The 18335-nt window shown below is 43.0% G+C and overlaps 1 protein-coding gene across 1 annotated transcript in view; it reads left to right on the top strand.

Annotated features, from left to right (window-relative positions):
* The window catches only part of LOC143155339 (E3 ubiquitin-protein ligase MIB1-like), a 575890-nt gene that overhangs the window by 292537 nt on the left and 265018 nt on the right, over window positions 1-18335 (top strand). The gene's annotated exons all lie outside the window — the stretch shown is intronic.

Here is an 18335-nt window from a genome sequence, read left to right on the forward strand (position 1 = left end):
TATCGACAAAAATATAACGATTACTATGAAAAGTTCCGTTTTTATGAAATATACAGGATACACGTTATAGCGTGATTTTAACGAATTAAATGTGTAACCGCGCAAACTGTAGTAGTTTTTTCAAGCAACTTTAATTCCTGTAACACTTATTTCTGTAACGATACTTGGATTCGAATATATGTACGTATACGTATCTATTGTAGTATCGTTCTTTTCTTCGTAAGTCCTGCCAGCCCTTACAAAACGAGATATCTCGTTAGTCGAAGTCAACGCTAAATATGAAAAGTCGAGATGTCTCGTTCCCTGCAGCAAATCTGTTGTGAGCGAAGGTGTCTGCAAATTCGTGTAAAGGCATGTACAGGGTGTAGCGTAGTCTATGGTACAATCGAGACGGGAATAATTCCGTGTAAAAAGGTGCGCGAGTCTAAAGACCGAAGTGAAATTTTTTTTCACGCAACACTCTTTTTCGAGAACATTGAAAATAAAAATCCGCGAATTCGAGATAACTCGTTCCCGCGCGATCCCCGTTGTCTCTGGCTGTGGTTCGTTCTCGTAAAATTTGGCAACGATACAATTTGGTTTCCATCGGTCGTAAAAGTACCTAATTCAATTCTCGGTTTCCATCGAGTTATTGCTACGACCGTGAGCGATTTTTCTTTTCACGGTAGCGCGCCTCTCGCCGCGTAACGATAGAAAACCCGAAACCCGTCCAAAGCGGACCTCTATAATTCTTCTTATTCTTCTTCTTCTCCTTCAGGGCGATCCTTCCTCTCGATTTCACGGGCAGAAAGCGATGGGACGCGATTCAACCGGTACGAAACGGCAGAAGTACCCCGGAGAATCCTCCTTAGGCGTAGGTATCGCTAATGAAAATTAGCCACAAGCGGCGGCTAATTGCGCGAGACGGGCGGGCGCTCGTTAAACAGCCTCCGCCTTAAAAATGTTCCGTTAAATGGCACGTGGCTGAGAAAGAGAGAAAGAAAGAGAAAGAGAGAGAGAGAGAGACGAGCCTCCTCGCATCGAGACTGCTCGAGAACACGTCAGATTTACGAGGGCAGACGACTTAATTGCTTTAGCGGTACACCGAAGCGCAAAATAATTACTTGTTCCGCTACTGCGAAGTCTTGATAAAATATCAAAGAGTTCCGATATTTATGGCGCAATGCACTCATTGCACTGGATGCACCACCACTCGCGATGGTTAAGAACGATGCTAGAGAAAACAGCTACGTTGATTCAGAAAGATTCTTCGATCGAGTGACCTACCGATTTACGATTATGGCTCTCTGTCGGGTTCTAGGTCAAGAATTGTCTTCATTTTGGACAACGTTTCACCGTTTCGGATACGTTGTATTGGGAATTAGGATCTGTTTCCAGAAAAAATTGCTATCTGTGCGAAAATGATTCGAAAAGTTTTGAAAATCGATGAAACAAGACACGTTGCTTGGGACTCGTTTAGTTTATTTACCGGGTCGTGACTTTACTATCGCCTAATTGCGTCAACCGAAATCATTCGTGGAAATTTTTATACATACTTCTCTCAACGACGAATCTACTACATTCCGAAATTAGGTATACCGAGTGGTAGAAAATTTGTCAAAACTAGACATTGCGATTGGTAGAACGACATTGGCGATTCGCATTCTAGCGATCGGCAGCTTTCTCGTCTCTGTGACGCGTGTCTAGGTCTAACAATTGTTGCGGAACCTGGTGTACACCTGGTGACACGGATTCGTTCCGTGGACCGAGGCATTTGATGGCTGCGCGACGTAGATGCGCAGAATCAACTGCACGGCGAAGGTACTCCAGCTCTCGAAACGTGTAACGCGATTGACTCGAAAGCGACGCGTCCGAACAATGATTCTCCGTCAATGGCCACGCGTTACTTTACGTTTAAAATAGTTTATCCCCGTAAGGAGGGAAATATCGCTCGGAAAACGCAACGTTACACGGTACCGATAACGTTGACAAACGTCGTTAGAAATAGGTCGAAGAAAGACGACGTTGACAAACTTTTGGACATTTATCGCACGATGTACACGAATATTAAAAATAGTCGACGCGCATCGCAATCGGTAACACGCGTCTACCGGTGATTATAACTTGAATGAATTTTCAATTCCCAAGGTGACAATTGAACACGGTTTATCAACGGTCCAGGGTAATCGGTGAATAGCACCTATAATCCTGACCAAGGGTCAATAGGTGGTATTCATTTGTATCGAACGAACCGATGTACGGGAAGTGCAAGACGGATGTTCTCATTTATGCATCCTTTGGATAGTTGATTTGGCACAACAGACCCATAAAACGGGCGATTAAGCGAAGATTAACTCCTCGGGCCATAGTATGCCAGGGGGAAACCAAAAACCACCCTCCTTCCGACACCCTAGCGTTCCCATCCTCCCAGGATTCTGGCTGCTATCGTTCTAAACATCTCGGTGGATTCCAAGAGCATAGGCAGGGCCACCCCGGTACGCCCTCATGGGCAACGGGATTTAAAGGATTCCGTTAATGGGGTTACTCTGCCTCGCCGTTATGGGGTCGTAACGGCTTTCTACCCGAGTCCACCGCGTACAGCCTCGTCGACCCTGATCAATGCTGAATTTCTCGTTTCTGGAATCCTCTTGATACGATGCATTTCATTAGCACGTTGCAGATTACGCGAATTCCCGGCCGGGTAACTACTTTCGATCCGCTTGGTTGTGTTCCGTGCGCGGCGGTGTCGCGTTTGAAGCGTTTGCGGTGCATTCGGTGTTTCGTGCTCGTTTCGGATACCCTCTTAAAAGCGCCGTGAACGTGCCATTCGATGGACCTTTTTCGACGAGTAACCACTGTTCGTTACGACCACGAAGAACGGAAATCTGCCCACGCGAGCACAAAGAATCAATTAGCTGCGGTAAAGTGAGTAGACTTTTGATTTTCGAGGTAATCCTTCTCGGTTACAAGGCGAACGATGTAAGTAACCATGTTACTTCGGACCGGCTGCTCGAAGATCACGGTGAACGTCACCGTAAAATTTTATATATTTTTCATTCCTTCGAATCGTTCCTCGCGGCCAAGATGCCGTGAAAAACGCTCCGTGGAACTTTGAATTTCTACAATGTACACTTTCCGGTAATCTCCTAACCTCTCCAAGTGTCCCAAGACCAATCGTTGCGAAACTTTCCTCGCGATTGATCGTCGAAAGTACTTGGACAAGTTTGTTCTTCCGAGTAACGTCTCACCGATTCGACCCTCGATCATCGTATTCGGGAAGATCGAACGTTACGAGGGATCGTTGTCGCCGGGATCATCTCGAGTATCGGATAGAGGGCAATGGCGCGCGAAAAAAAGAAAAAAAAGGGGGCCGCGAGTGGCACGCAGCGGTGCAATTCGTCCCGGAACAATTCTTCCCCCCCCCCCCCCCCTAAGTCGGAGCTTCTTTTTCCCGTTGGAAGAGCGACGCCGCGGTAGACACATAAATTTCTCTATCTCCGCGCTCATTACAATTTTATCTTTGCCCCGTTTGATTTATTCCGAAAGTTCAGTAACTTCGCCATTGTGCCCGCGGACCAGGGAAGATTGCATTGTGCGCTGCACCTGTAGGAGTAAAGGGACCAAGTTTCGCCCGCGATATGCTAGCAACCTGAGTCGTAGGAATATTTCGCCCCCACCGTCCCCCACCGTCCCCCACCGTCCCCCCGGTCTACCGGTTGGCGGTCCTCCTCGTCCTCTCGTGTCCCTTCGCCACGTTCTACCAGTGCCCTCTGGTTCGTCCCCCTTCGGCCGGACCGGTCGAGAGAATTTTCTTCCAGTGTCTGGTGGATTATTCGAGCCCTGGGTTTAATTAAAATTTAAGGCAAAGCGTGTCCGTAAGCCATAAGTCGGGCGACGCTCGTTAAGCGACACCGGGCGGTACCATTAATTATTGTTACAGGTGTTTGCTGTTAGCGATGCAAAGTTAATTTCGCGAGCGGTGCCCGAGCGATTCGTAGCGAATCGGTGTAAATAATTGAAGCCGGCCGAGTTTAATTTATGTCGGTAAGGCGGATCCCTCTTTGGCACCGGACCCCGCCCCGCTAATTGAAGCAGTAACGCGAGTTTCATTCCGCGCGATCATTTTTTAACGCCTTCACCGTCCCCCCTCCCACCCATTCATTCCCCCTCCCGTGCTCCCCAGTGAATTTCGCCCGCGGTAATTAGAATCGTCGTTGCTCGTACCGTGGCCCGCGAGTCGCGAAATTAGTTTTTAAGTGGCCGGAAGACTTTTCTAGGAGTCGTTGCACTTGATACAGATTTAATTCGCGGCGCCGTGATGATTCTTCGCGCATTCACGAATCGTTTATTCACCGTTTATTTATCCTCGTTACGGACTTTTGTCCGCACGTTTACCAACGCAACGGATCCACTCGGGTGATTATCAATCACGCTGTTTCGATACTTCGAAACCGGGTAATGCGAACCGGTGTACACCATTGAATCGTATCTTCCGAAAGCGATATTATCCTATCGATTTTCCGATTACCGGTGAATATCTTCTTTCGAGGTTAGTTTCAATTGGATGTTTATTTCACCGTTCGGAGTGTACGCTGTTGTCGAGAATAATGTGCCTCGCTGTGATATCGCTGTTCAATGTACAGTATAAAGCAGTGGCGAGCACATTTTATTCGAATAACGGATGGCGGGTAAAAGCAGCGTGTAGCGATTTAGTACAATTTTTATCGGTTCGTTGGGAAATGTTTCACCGTACAATTCGTAATTGAACGAACTCGCATTCGAGACGAAACGAGCAACGCGAGCAAGTTCCTACTAATTTTGTAAGCGTACTTTGCTGTATCGATGGCTACCGATCACGTAGAAATTACCACGATCCCTTACGAGCGTTTCATCACCGTTCCATGACAAATGCTCCGTCGTCGCTCCGTTGCAAGTATTTCGTCACTTGCGTTGTAAATATTCCATCACCGATGCACCACGAGTACTTGGCTACCGTCACTCCGAGTACGAAACCCCTGCTGCGAGTATTTCGCCAGATTGCCAATATTTGGCTACCGATGAGTTACTTCGTCCAGCCTCGGTATTAAAAACTTGCGAAAGTAGCGGGACTCGCGACGATAAGAGGATCACGTCGATCGCGGATCATAAACGAGGGCAGTTTGCGCGGTGTGTACTCAGACTGGACCGACGCGTCATCTTTAACGACCCTGCAGTCGTAAAAGCGTGTCACTGTTACTTTCCGGCCAGCTTTGGGACCGGCGAAACAATTCCTGAACCCCTAACCACCTTGCCAGAGCCCCTTCTCGGCTATACGTACGGCAAAGCTCTCCGGGCGAGCACAATACATCGTGAAATATGAGTGCACACCGCGCAGAAAGAGGGACGCACTCGGAGAGGGTTGAAACTCGACAGTCGAGAGGGTGGCTGACGGATCGCTGTACCTATTAATTATTAGAACGAACCGAGGTGTTGATCACCCCGAGTTTCCTCGTTAATTATACCATTAGACTCGACGTCTTGTTGCTAATTGCTGCCACCTGGAAACTCGTGGCCAGCATTTAATGGAATTTCTTTGCTTCATTGTTTCAGGTAAGTTATCGACGAAGATTGTTTTCCGATGGAGGGTGACGCGAGGATAGAGACGCGTGAGTACTTTCCCCCGATGACATTGTTGGCGGAGTTTTTAACGCGATAATCGTCACGGTTATTTATTTATTTATCGAACACATCGACGTTTACCCAGGTCTCGATACGCGTGTGTTGTCGTCAATTGTAATCGATTCGCAACGATCGAACCGTAAGCGATTTACCCGCGATCACCGGTTTTTCCTCGAGGGATCGATCGATCGATCGACTCGTGACACGGAAACGTTTATCTATGCGTGTAATTACAATTTCCAATCATCCGGTCTAACGTTGAAGCGTTTGTTTATGAGCAAATGCATCGCGAGGCACGAGGAACGAGGTGGTTAAACAGTCGATAGAATTGAGCGAAGCTAATTGGAATCGTGAAACACATCCGAATCTCCTATGATTTTCGGAAAGTTTCGGTCGAGCTTTGATCCCGAACCGAACGATAATACGCAAAGTGGCGGGAAAATTGTCGTTGCGTTTAAATTTAATAAAGCGATATCCGATTTTGTCGGAGTTAAAGCCAGCACGCACCCACTACAAAAGTTCCATAATTTCCCTCTGCTATAATATCGCTTTGCGTGAAAATCTACGGTCATCGATAAATTACAAACTCAGAAATCATTTCTTTGGTATTTTTCAAACTTGCATCAAACGCTCAAACTGTGGATTGAATCGAGTTCGGATACAAATGAAAATTAGCGCTGCTCAATTTTTCCAAGTGTTTCATTCCGATACAATACGTTCCGCGCATCTTGATACAACAAATGGTGAATCGTTTTTAATAACCAGACGCTTCGAAATTTTAAATCGCGTCTCAAATTTTCTTAATACATAGTTCACGCGAAATTGGAAAATCGTTTCGCGCGCGATATCCAATATAATCCTTGGAAACGTCGAATCGGTTATGGGATTTTTAATTTTGAACCCGGAATATGGGTGAGCGCGATTAAACGTTTCTATTAACGGACTGAAATTCGAACCGAATACAATCGAGGTTCAATCGAGCTCCGAACGCCGTAGCTTTGGAAAATTGTTTCACTTTGTGCGCATCGAATGGCATTCGAGAACTTTTTAATTTCTACCACAGAATTTTTCGGTTTTGCTACTACGTGGCGATTCTATTTTTGGTGATAAGTTCGATCCGTTATTTTACCTTTCACGATGTATTTCTCAAGTATCGACGAAGTGGTGGAGACAGAAATGAAAAATGAAATTTTTCTCCGTTTCGGTAAAGAAATTATAAAAATTCCCCGTTTTCGAACCGAATTGTTTCGAAACATCTCTCCAGTCTTTCGCTAAATTGGCGAAAGTATCGAATTACTGTAAAAAATATGTTAAAAGCAGGAAAGATCGTTGAACGATATTGAAAATTTATTTCTACGTTTAATACCGAGAAAAGAATTATAGCATTATTGAAAATGGTGAACTTTGTCGTTATCTAGGTTTGCAAATCGTGTTGCGTCCCAAGAGAGTGGACCGAGGAACTCCAATAAAATAGAAATCGATGGACGAACTAACTTGGTTTCATTTCCAGAGAGTGTGCCGATATTTATCAGAAAAGCTATCCATGGAGTTCCTCCAGTAACGTTACGAGCCAGATCTGAACGATTCTAAGTGAAAAAATAAATGTAGAATCTAAAAGAAACTCTTTCTTTCGCGTGATATCGATCGAGTCGATATTACACCGTGTATAATTAAGTAATTTTGAAAAGAATTTCGAAACGGGTCAAAGTGACACCCGTTGGGTGGTTCTAGCGTTAAACTAGAGTTTCTTTCGTCGACGTAGGATTGTTATTGGGCGAAAATTTACACCGAATAATGTCGAAACGGGGCGTTATTCAACAGCGACCGATCACAGCTGGCAATCTCGCCCGACGTAACAACCACCGCAACTATACCGAGACCCGATGAGACCCAATGAGACCTTGTCTCACATTGTCAGAATGGCTGATCCGATCCTGGTACATCCTTGTCCCGGCAGGACAGTAATTGTCGCTCGTTCTTGAAATACCCGCGTCAGATATTGCGTGCTCTAACAATAGAGCACAATAGGAGGGTGTCGGGGCGAGGAGAATATTCCGAGGTATCCCATCTTCATCTATCCGTCTGTACATTTACGCCTGCGATTCTCTTTCTCTGTTCCTTCCATGTCCTGGTTAACGGGCGTGAGTTTGGGCTTCGTTATCCTGTCCATCTTCCGGCTGTTGTTTCTCTGTCTCCGGGTCTAACGCTGTCTTTGATTTCCATGTTAGCAACGTTGCAAAATTGAAAAACGATGCCTTCTAATTTAACACTGGATTCACCAACCGGAAAAAATGACCGCTTTCGCGAACAAAAATTTCTATTTCTATTTTTAACGCTGTCTTTGATTTCCTTGTTAGCAACGTTGCAAGATTGAAAAACAGCGCTTTTTAATTTAACACTGGATCCACCAACCGGAAAGAATGACCACTTTCGCAAACGAAAATTTCTATTTCTATTTTTATTTTTTTCGTGCATTACGCTTGTAAAGTCTTTTTGTCTCCGGGTCTAACGCTGTTTTTGATTTCCATGTTAGCAACGTTGCAAGATTGAAAAAAGGTGCCTTCTAATTTAACACTGGATTCACCAACCGGAAAAAATGACCGCTTTTGCAAACAAAAATTTCTATTTCTATTTTTAACGCTGTCTTTGACTTCCATGTTAGCAACGTTGCAAAATTGAAAAACGACGCTTTCTAATTTAACACTAGATCCACCAACCGGTAAAATGACCGCTAAAAATGTCGCAAAGAAAAATTTGCTTTGAATTCCATAGCACGTTTTCCGAAGACGTTGAAACTTGTTCTATTCCAGGCATGTGGTCGATTTTAAAAATGTCTCTTTCTTCTCATCCATAGGTTTCCCCTTAGTTCTTTTCGACACTCGATATCGAGTGACCTCAACGATAAAGGTATAGTTTTCTTGTTCCGAAAATTGTCTATTTTAATTTTTTGCGCGCACTAAGCTGTAAAGTATTTTCAGGTTCAGTCCAGCGAGTGTAAATTGAACGTTTGATCTCGAAGGGAATTTCAGGATCGAAACAACAACTCGTTTCGAACACGCTCGTTAAAAATTCTCCTATTGGTCAACCGTGTTGCGATATTCGTGATAAGTCTTGTATTTTACTTGCAATTAATAACAACGCGTTTGTCGATTTATCGATGTGCGTAGCTACGCAACACGGAGTTGTAATTGTTCTGTAATTGAACGTAGTTCGACAGATTACAGACCGATTTCTGTAGGGCGTCTTGGGTGCCGAACTCGGAGCGCAGTTCTACATTTGCGTTGGTAATCTGTCAGCTCTGTGTTGCGAGTGCTGGTACCAGCATATTTAGACCTTTGATTAGGACTTGGCTTGCTCGTCAATTTGCAGCTCCGAACTCAAATATAATCGGTTCCGTTATCAACTGTTAATACTGGAGATAAGTGGGTTCGAAATCCGGCATGGAAATTCTGTTCGTACATCCCACCGAATACTAATGGCTTTTAATCAGTTTCATTGCTCCTTGGGCGGCTAAGGAATGTATTCGCGGGCGTTATCGACATCGATCTCGATTGTTCGATGCCGACATGTTTGTTCTGCTTCTCCCGAATAGTCTTCGTCCGCTGTTATGCACCTTCGATGGAACGTTCGATCTCCAATGCAGTGAAATAGCAGCAGGGAAATACCATTTGTTTGGAAACGGAATATAATTATACACAGTGGATCGAAAAAGTATTTGTACACTATACTAGGTTGTTCGATAAGTTTTGTCGTCTTTTCCATTGTAAAACATTACCACGCTTCAACTTTGAACAACTGTAAATGTACGAACGAGTCGACGGATCATGAAACTTCGCACATGTGCATCAAACGGTAGTATCATCTTTAGAAAAATAAAACGACGAATCTAATATGCACCTTCGATGGAACGTTCGATCTCCAATGCAGTGAAATAGCAACAGGGAAATACCATTTGTTTGGAAACGGAATATAATTATACACAGTGGATCGAAAAAGTATTTGTACACTATACTAGGTTGTTCGATAAGTTTTGTCGTCTTTTCCATTGTAAAACATTACCACGCTTCAACTTTGAACAACTGTAAATGTACGAACGAGTCGACGGATCATGAAACTTCACACGTGTTTATCAAACGGTAGTATCGTCTTTGGAAAAATAAAACGACGAATCTAATACCTCCGTTTCTCCTCGAACGACAAAACTTGTCGAGCGACCTATCGTTACGAGGAAATTTTACTAACCCACGAGTCCGATTTTAATGAAAATTTATGCGCATATAAAGCACACCGGGCCGCGTATGAAAATGTTCAGCTCTCAGTTCCATCATTCTGACGCGTAAAAGTCCCAAGAAAAGTTGCATCGAAATAATAAAAATACCTTCGAACCTTCGAGACTCGATATCAACGTCTCATAGAAATTTTCTGAGAACGAAAAAAAAATTCGTTGATACTTGAAACGACGTTAATAACTACGTTATTATTTGAAACGGTACTTGAGTGCGTTTAGACACTCTGCGTTTTGCATACGGTTTTTTCGTCGATCGATTTTCAACAAGAACGAAAAGAAATAAAGCGTTGCGTTCGATCGATGGAATTTCAGTCAGAGGTGTAATCAAATGTCGGGGAATTTGACACAAGAGAGGCAGAGCCAGTTTACCGAAAGCATCGGGGCACCTAATTACTAAACAAAGGAGCAAATTCTATAGATTAGCTCATTAGTAGAACGCTTGTCTTCTAATACAATTAATTCGTCCTGTGGCAACGCCTCTCGCGTGTACGTCACCGAAGCGATGCACAGAGAATCGTGTCTTCCAAAGACCGGCATCAGACACCAGGGAGCCGATGAGATGCTTTATAATAATTTCATCGATAATCGAATTCTGAATAGCTTTGCTGAACGGGTTTCGAATACGAAGCTTCGTATTTCCGTGGAAAATCGGAAGTCCATCGAGTGGTCTGCCTTCTAATTACTTCCTTTTACATAATTGATCATCAACAAACGCCCTAGATCTACCAACGAACGGTAAATTCCACGTCGTCGAATTTTCTGGGAATTTGAACCACTTGAAAACTTTTACTTTCCGAAACTGTAGATTCTCAGCGGATAAGATCGAGTTCGTAGAAACTTTGAAAAAGTTTAATTAATTTTTTCCACCACTGGATAGATCGACTTCAAAATTCAATTAATTCTAATCGTAAGAGCCAGTGCGTCTACGTAAGCTACCAAATTACAGTGCATCGTGGATAATTGAACAGCAACGATGTCTGTGAAATAATTAAAAAGAATGATCCAGTGTTCGCACGTGTATAAGTGCTTGAAAAATATACTTTGGTAGTTCCAACGTTGAAAGGAATACTCGAAATAACGTCGAAAATGATCAAAATGAACATTTCTCGCACACCGAGTCAATTGTACGTTTATTGTGTCAATGAAACGAATTAAAAAGGAAATGATTTTCGCCACTCACCCTCCAACCTGTCGAAACTTCATTGCTACTGGTCGGTGCCATATTTAAGAAATTATCAGCGATGTTTCGTTCCTTTGTATTTTCTATGTCCTCGCAATCTTTCGCGCAAGATCCACGTTCGATATTCGTCTCACCCTTCCGTAAATTCCAACGAACCCTTCCGTTCGGCCTGAATTCACTCGTGTTACGATCCAACCTACCATTACCGGGAATCTCTCCGCTCGGAGGCACGAGAATTCCAACATCACTTTCAATTTGTTGCAATTGTCGGAAGTGAAGTCTGCCGGATGCCCTCGCAACCCTAACGACTTTTACAGCCGCAACGATCCTGCCCTTAGAATTCGAGGAACGACGTTCGCGCATGCGCGCGCATGGAGCGGACCAGACCGAGCCAGACTGTTCTGTTGTTGCCCAAGTAATGCCGCACAATTAGTCAGTGGTTGATGTACTTGCCCTGTTTAGTATTATTGCACCCCTTGCACAATATTCGTACCACTCCTCTCGCGCAGTTTCCTGTCTGTCGATATTGCGTTCGCGAAATATCCGCATCCAGCAAAATGTACACCAAGGCGCGAGTCGAGTTCGCTCGAAACGTTCCTTTCGCAGAATCGTGTATTTTTTAGCGTTTAGCGACGAACCAAAGGGTGTCCCAATCGTCACCGGTCGATTTACTTTTCGAATAACAATCGAACGGTTTAAGTAATCTTGATACTCATTGAATGTAGAAACTTGGATTTAATTATGGAACAAGACGTCTTCTAAACTGTCATCTAGACTATTTTTAGAGACCACTAATCTTTTCCCAAAGTTTTTCACGCCGTTTTGGGTGTCCCAATCGTTACCGGTCGATTTACTTTTCGAATAACACTCAAACGAATTTAGGAATCTTGACACTTGTTCTTCTATTTGAAAGTAGAAACTTGGTAGATAATAATCGACGAAGAGATGTTCCGAACGGCCGCCTCGGCTTTTTTTTACAAACCACCAAACTTTCCCCAAGGTTTTTCACCCCGGGTGGTCCAATCGCAACCGGTCGATTTACTTTTCGAATAACACTCAAACGGTTCAAGTAATCTCGACATTTGGTTTTTTATTTAAAAGAAGAGAGATAATAATGGAACAAGACCTCTTCGAAAAGTCCGTCTCAGCTTTCTCGACAAGTAACAACGTAAGCGTTACTTCGCCAGCCTGTTTAGGAGTAACTTTACCTTTCTGTTCGTTGAAGGAATGCTTCTCGAATTACGAATATTTGCTCAGATGTCGGGCAAAACTGCTTCGGTTACTTATACGAAGTTTCAGGAGTCGTTAGAATTCACGTGGTACAAAATGGTTGACGAGTTCGTTACACTTAATATTAACGACACTTCTTTTCTTACCGCTTCGCTACCCTCGATATTGCTTCGTCGTCGTGGAGTTCCGTGGTTATCAGAATGCGTCTCCTCGGCAAGTTCTATTGGTTTATGAACGATTAAATTTCATCAAATATCCATTACAGAATGTAATTATGCCCTGAAAAGCACTCGAGTTATCTAATATCCCCTTTGAAACGTCATTTCATTAAATTATCGATGAAACTACAAAGTTTAAACTGCACCGTTTTGAGGCACTTGGCGTCTCCTGGAAATTTTCTCACCAGAAATTTTCTCTTAGGGAAGAACCAGCCGCAGATGGTTATAGGATCGTGGATCGAGTTGTTAACGATTTTGCGAAATTGCTCGAATTTTTCGATAGAAGCGTTCTGGATAGCCGTAGACCACAGAAACGAGATCGATACTTAATTATACGACGCGTTTGGAAGACACAACGACTCGTCGAAGCTGTTATTATGTTTGTTAATTTTAAACGGTACAACGGGTCCCCGTTACCTACGTATCTATACGATACGATACATTTATAACGAACTTTGAATATCTTCACTCTTATCGAAGATACGAAGAAACGATGGGAAAAGAAAGTCGGACGATTCGAGAAGAGAAATACGACGATAGCGAGGAAATTGCTTCAAAGGTCATCGACGTTATTTCGCGTAACGTGTACCGTATGTTCTTGGCTATGTGGTGTTACGGTCGGTGAAGGAAAACTTAATCGTACTAGTACTCGAATCGTAAGTACGCTCTCGAACGTACAAGCTCAAGTTCTCCGAATCAGTTCCGCTTCACTTTTTAATGCTCTATCGTTCGACTGTGAAACAAGTCCACCGAAAGAATTGCGTTGAAACAGTGAAGAACCGTTGAATTTTCGCGTTCCAATGTTCTCCTCTCGGGAACATTTTTTACGCGCTTTGTACGCGCACAAACTTTCGTTAAAGTCGGACCCGTAGCTTGGAGGAATTTCCACGCGATACAAATACAAATACTTTTCCGATCCACCGCGCTTCGTGTTCCGCGATAGTGCACGGTTAACGAAAACATTCTCGACTGACCCGGTAGTCGAAATTACCGTGCAGTTACCAGTCCTGTTACATCAAGTCGGACGTAAAGCGAGACGGTCTTGGTGCCCACTGTAAAATGCAAAATAAAATCCCTTAATTGCGCGCGTTAACGAAAAGGATAAGTTAACCGCTATTTATCCGTCTCGGCGTTTGTTTTCTCAGGGATCTTCGGCAAACAGACCGGTGCCCGTTGTTCCAGAGCGGGCGCGTTAACGTTTACGGGGTTGGCTCAGGTATTCCAGCGGTGCTTTTTTAAGTCCTGAACATTAAAAACATCGTTAGCCCATTCCTGGGGGGTGGGGGGTGAGCAAGGTACGGGAACGGTCGGCTGAGAATGTAATTAAGTGCAGTCCAAGATTTAGTGCTTCTGCCTCGCAGCCCGAAGAGTCTCTCGGCTCCTTGAGGAGACTCGAGTGTCCTTTTAAGGGTCGGGTTATGAATTTAGCGAAGCACGCGCGATGATAGGAATTATTCCGGCGAACTTCCTTTCCTCCGTCTCGTACCCTCGTCCCTCAACCACCAAACTTTCATTTTCCCGGCGACGAAAATTTATCAGCACACCCGGAGAGAGAAAGGAGATCCACCTACGAGGACCCGTAGTTGCCTCGTTAGCGATGTCTGTCAGAACTTGCCGACGGTTTTAGCTGACGTTCAGGCTGATGTTAACCGCTCGCCGCTCCAATTTGGAGAAACAAACGACCCGCCACGGCCCTTGAACTCCACCGAGCGAACATATCGCGCTTTTTCTTCGCTGTTCGATGTTTAACGTCGCATCGGGCGCGCGCGGGACGTTCATTAGAGACGAGGAAGCGAACGAGAGATTTCGTCTTTCGTTACCGAAATCCTCGTCGTTGCCGATCGATTATCGAACGTAGACTGCTGCGTGGATTATGAGGATCCATGCACACGGAAATAGAGAAAATTGAGCATATCGCACGGGGTGTTTCAATTCTTTGCCCGATCGGTGAAATATTTTCATAGTTGATCACTTCTCGGGGAAATTGTTATCAACGGTCTCGAAGGACACAACTCTCTCGAAAAGTCGCTTACTGAATGTTTCAAGACGTTTCGATCGTTTGCCCAATCGGCTGCTCACTTTTTTGGATAATTGTTATCAACGGTCTCGAAGGACACAACTCTCTCGAAAAGTCGCTTACTGATTGTTTAAAGACGTTTCAATTGTTTGCCCGATCGGTGAAATATTTTCATAGTTGATCACTTCTCGGGGAAATTGTTATCAACGGTCTCGAAGGACACAACTCTCTCGAAAAGTCGCTTACTGAATGTTTCAAGACGTTTCGATCGTTTGCCCAATCGACTGCTCACTTTTTTGGATAATTGTTATCAACGGTCTCGAAGAACACAACTCTCTTGAGAAGTCGCTTACCGAATATTTAAAGACGGTTGCGAAAATATATTCGGAAATTTTTATTCCTCCTTTTATTTCACTCTTTATTATTTTCTCTCGCTGTGCACAGTTCCGCTTGTTTATTCGCAGGACTTGTTGATCGAGTTAACTTGGCTACGGTCGTTAAATGTACTTTTTAGATTGGATTTTTATTTTATGCAGTTTCTTTAAAAAACAAAACCCCCGGTTGGCAAATATATACACTTGAAATTAAACGTGAAATTAATGTTCGCTTTACGTCGTTCAGGACCAGGGATAATAAATATTTTCCAATACGTACGCTTGAAGCATAAGTACGCCAGAGGTAAAATTTGGAAAACTTTGCGAGAATAAGTTGTATCGATGCTATGAAATACTAATTGAGGAAAGAAAATAATTCTTTTGAAGAAAATTACTTTAAAGGGCGACCGAAACTTCTGAACATCGTACTGTAGGAATTATCTGGTACTGGTGGTTATAAAATAAGGGTGAATAAAGTTCTAGGATATACGTGTATCGAATGAGGTAGCAGTAGGACAAAAATTACTTTAAAGGGCGATCGAAACGTCTAAACATCGTACTGTAGGAATTATCTGGTGCTGGTGGTTATAAAATAAGAGTGAATAAAGTTCTAGGATATACGTGTATCGAACGAGGTTGTAGTGGGAACAAAACATTAACAAAGCACTCAATTAATAACTATGCTAACTACGCTGACTTGGACAATTTTCCAACATGACTGCTGCCCTAAACACTATTCTCTCGCACCTTATATCCTCACACGCATTCATTCCCTTTCGTTCTAATTTTTAATCTTTCTCGTTCTATGCATCTGGTCATTTACGTCTAAAATTTCCCAATATGGCGCTACCTCAGTCGCTCTTCTTTCACACTTCGCTCGCTCGACTATTCCAAACACTTCGGATTAATTAGAAATTCCAGAATCGTAACCAATTAATGAAACAAAGTTTGAAAAAATTATAGGATGTTTTATTTTGTACTTCAATGGTGTACAAAAGTAATATATTCTTTTAAGAAAATTTTCTATGCACTTTATTCCTTTTTCATGATCAGACGTTACTCTCAATTTTTTTTTAATCGCAACCGAAAGTAAATTAAATAAAAAGAGTACAATTTATTTCTCCGCACGAATGTATTTCATTGTTAACGAAGGTTGCAACGATAAAAATTCGTCAGAGAAAAAGGTAGCCGAGTTTATGGTTCAAGCATCGTAAAGTTTAGTTAAAAGCTAGGTATTTCGGAGCAGGCTAATCATTTTTGTCGGAATATCGAATTAGTCTCGCGATAAAAAGCGGCTAGCGTCTAGTCGTGCAGTTAATTCTCGCGAAAATTCTGAAGAAGATACACTTTAATTCGCTGCTTTGCATTTAGTAGTTCTCCCGAAAGTTATGCTTCGCTGTTTTACCGCTAGACAGTAGTGACGATAAAAAATGGTCAATCGTGACGGAGAAAAGTGCTGTTTGAATGTTAACGAAAGAAGTTAAAACACCAGGAAATTTTAGCAAATAATTCAGTCGTTTCGTGGCTCTGTTTTTAATATCAACGATTCGTACTTCTCTCTATCTTCGAAATTGACGAAAAATGTTTGGAATTTTTATCATTTTCTCGACGAATAATTCAGTACTCCGTACAATAAAATTTACACGAAAGAATTACCATTTAATACGTATAAAATCATGTTCCCAAATTGGAAAACTTCCGCATCGAGTATCGGAATAACAATAATGAGTCGAATTTGTTAAATATCAGGTATCGTGTTCTCGTAGCGATATCTTTAACTTTACGTTGCGAAGTTTTCATCGTAATATTTACGCAATATTTCTTTATCGTCGAATTCTTCGGCTATAAATTACAAAAATAAATTCTTCGGAAGAAGAACCTGTTATCGTTCAACGTGTGATAAATATCCGATCGTAACTTAAGAAATATGACCAAAATCTGACGTCGGATTCGTCCCTGGAGTTACAAATTTATTGCAACCGTGATGAAATTTCCTGCTGTAGAAACCGTAACGTATGTTTGCCCGTCAAATATACGACGCGTCATCTTTCTCTATTAAATCGTATCTGAATGTTGCAATCAATAACGTAACACGAATTTTATTTCACTCTTTCGAAAATTTCGATGAGATTACGAGCGATTCGTCTTCCATACTTGAAACGATATAATCTACATCGTTACTCAATCCACATTTCGTATATTATTTTAATATATTTTACCAACGGTAAAAAAATAATAGAAAAGTCGTAGAAACAATGTGTTCTCTATCGTTACTCGAGTTGTATCGAATACACTTTTTAAATACATTTTACCAACGATAAAAGCAACTCTTAGCTTTGTTTAAAACTTCGGATATTTTAAAAGACTTTTCAGAAATAACTGTTAGAAGCTCTGGAACAGGAGGTTCGTCTAACAAAATTCTCGGCGGGATATTCAAACGGCGTTAGAGTCGATAGAATATTATCGTCGCTTGACCAATATTCGGGTCGTTTCTTGCTGAAATGATCGCATCGTGGGTCTCGGGGCAACACAGTTTTCCATAAATAAAATGTATGTATCAGCACTTATACCCCTGGGCCATGAATCACCCTGCGCGGAAGCCCGGAAGAAGGGCCGCGTTATCGTTCGTCGAGTATAACAAATATCCAATCTCGCCCTAAGAAATACGAGTGGAATCTGACGCAAGACGAATCTACGAGTCGCAAGTTTATCGCGACTGCGGCTCGGAGCCCCGATCGTGCTTCGAAAGTTGTAACACATGCCAGTTTTCCGGGAACACCGGGAAGTCAGCGACGTGCTGAGCCGGTCATAAATCGCGAAGAAATTCCAAAAGTGTCGCCGTTACTGGCAGTCGCTGTCGAGACTTCCGTGTGACTGTGGAGGGGAAAAGGTAGCGAATCGTTCCTTGCATCGCAAAGGACGTCAATGTCTCGACAGGGCAGTCTCGAGATAACGCAGCGACACCATCGTTCCTTAGCGCGTTCGCTGCATTTCTCGGCTGACTGCACGAGTCTCGAAATTAGACTCGATTCTTTCACTGTGGACGACATTGACGCAAAACGTACACTTTGTGCGGAAAATCTTCCGTGCGTATCGAGCGTACGTACATATATACAGAGTGTTCCAATCATCGCTGAACGTTTACTTTTTGAATAACAGTGAAACGGTTTCAGGAATCTGGACACTTTTCTTTTCGTATAAAAGTAGAAGCTTGGAAGATCGCAATGGTAATCTACTACTAGTCGTTTTTCCAACGGCTTCAGTTTTCTCTTACAGAGCTTCAAACTTGTCCAAAGGTTTTTCACGACAGTTGCTACTCGTTTAACCATACGCTCCTAATTGTCCGACCATATACTCGCATTTCAACTCGTTTGACCATATACTCTCATAC

Source organism: Ptiloglossa arizonensis, chromosome 2 (assembly GCF_051014685.1).
Source record: "Ptiloglossa arizonensis isolate GNS036 chromosome 2, iyPtiAriz1_principal, whole genome shotgun sequence".
Taxonomy (NCBI): Eukaryota; Metazoa; Arthropoda; class Insecta; order Hymenoptera; family Colletidae; genus Ptiloglossa; species Ptiloglossa arizonensis.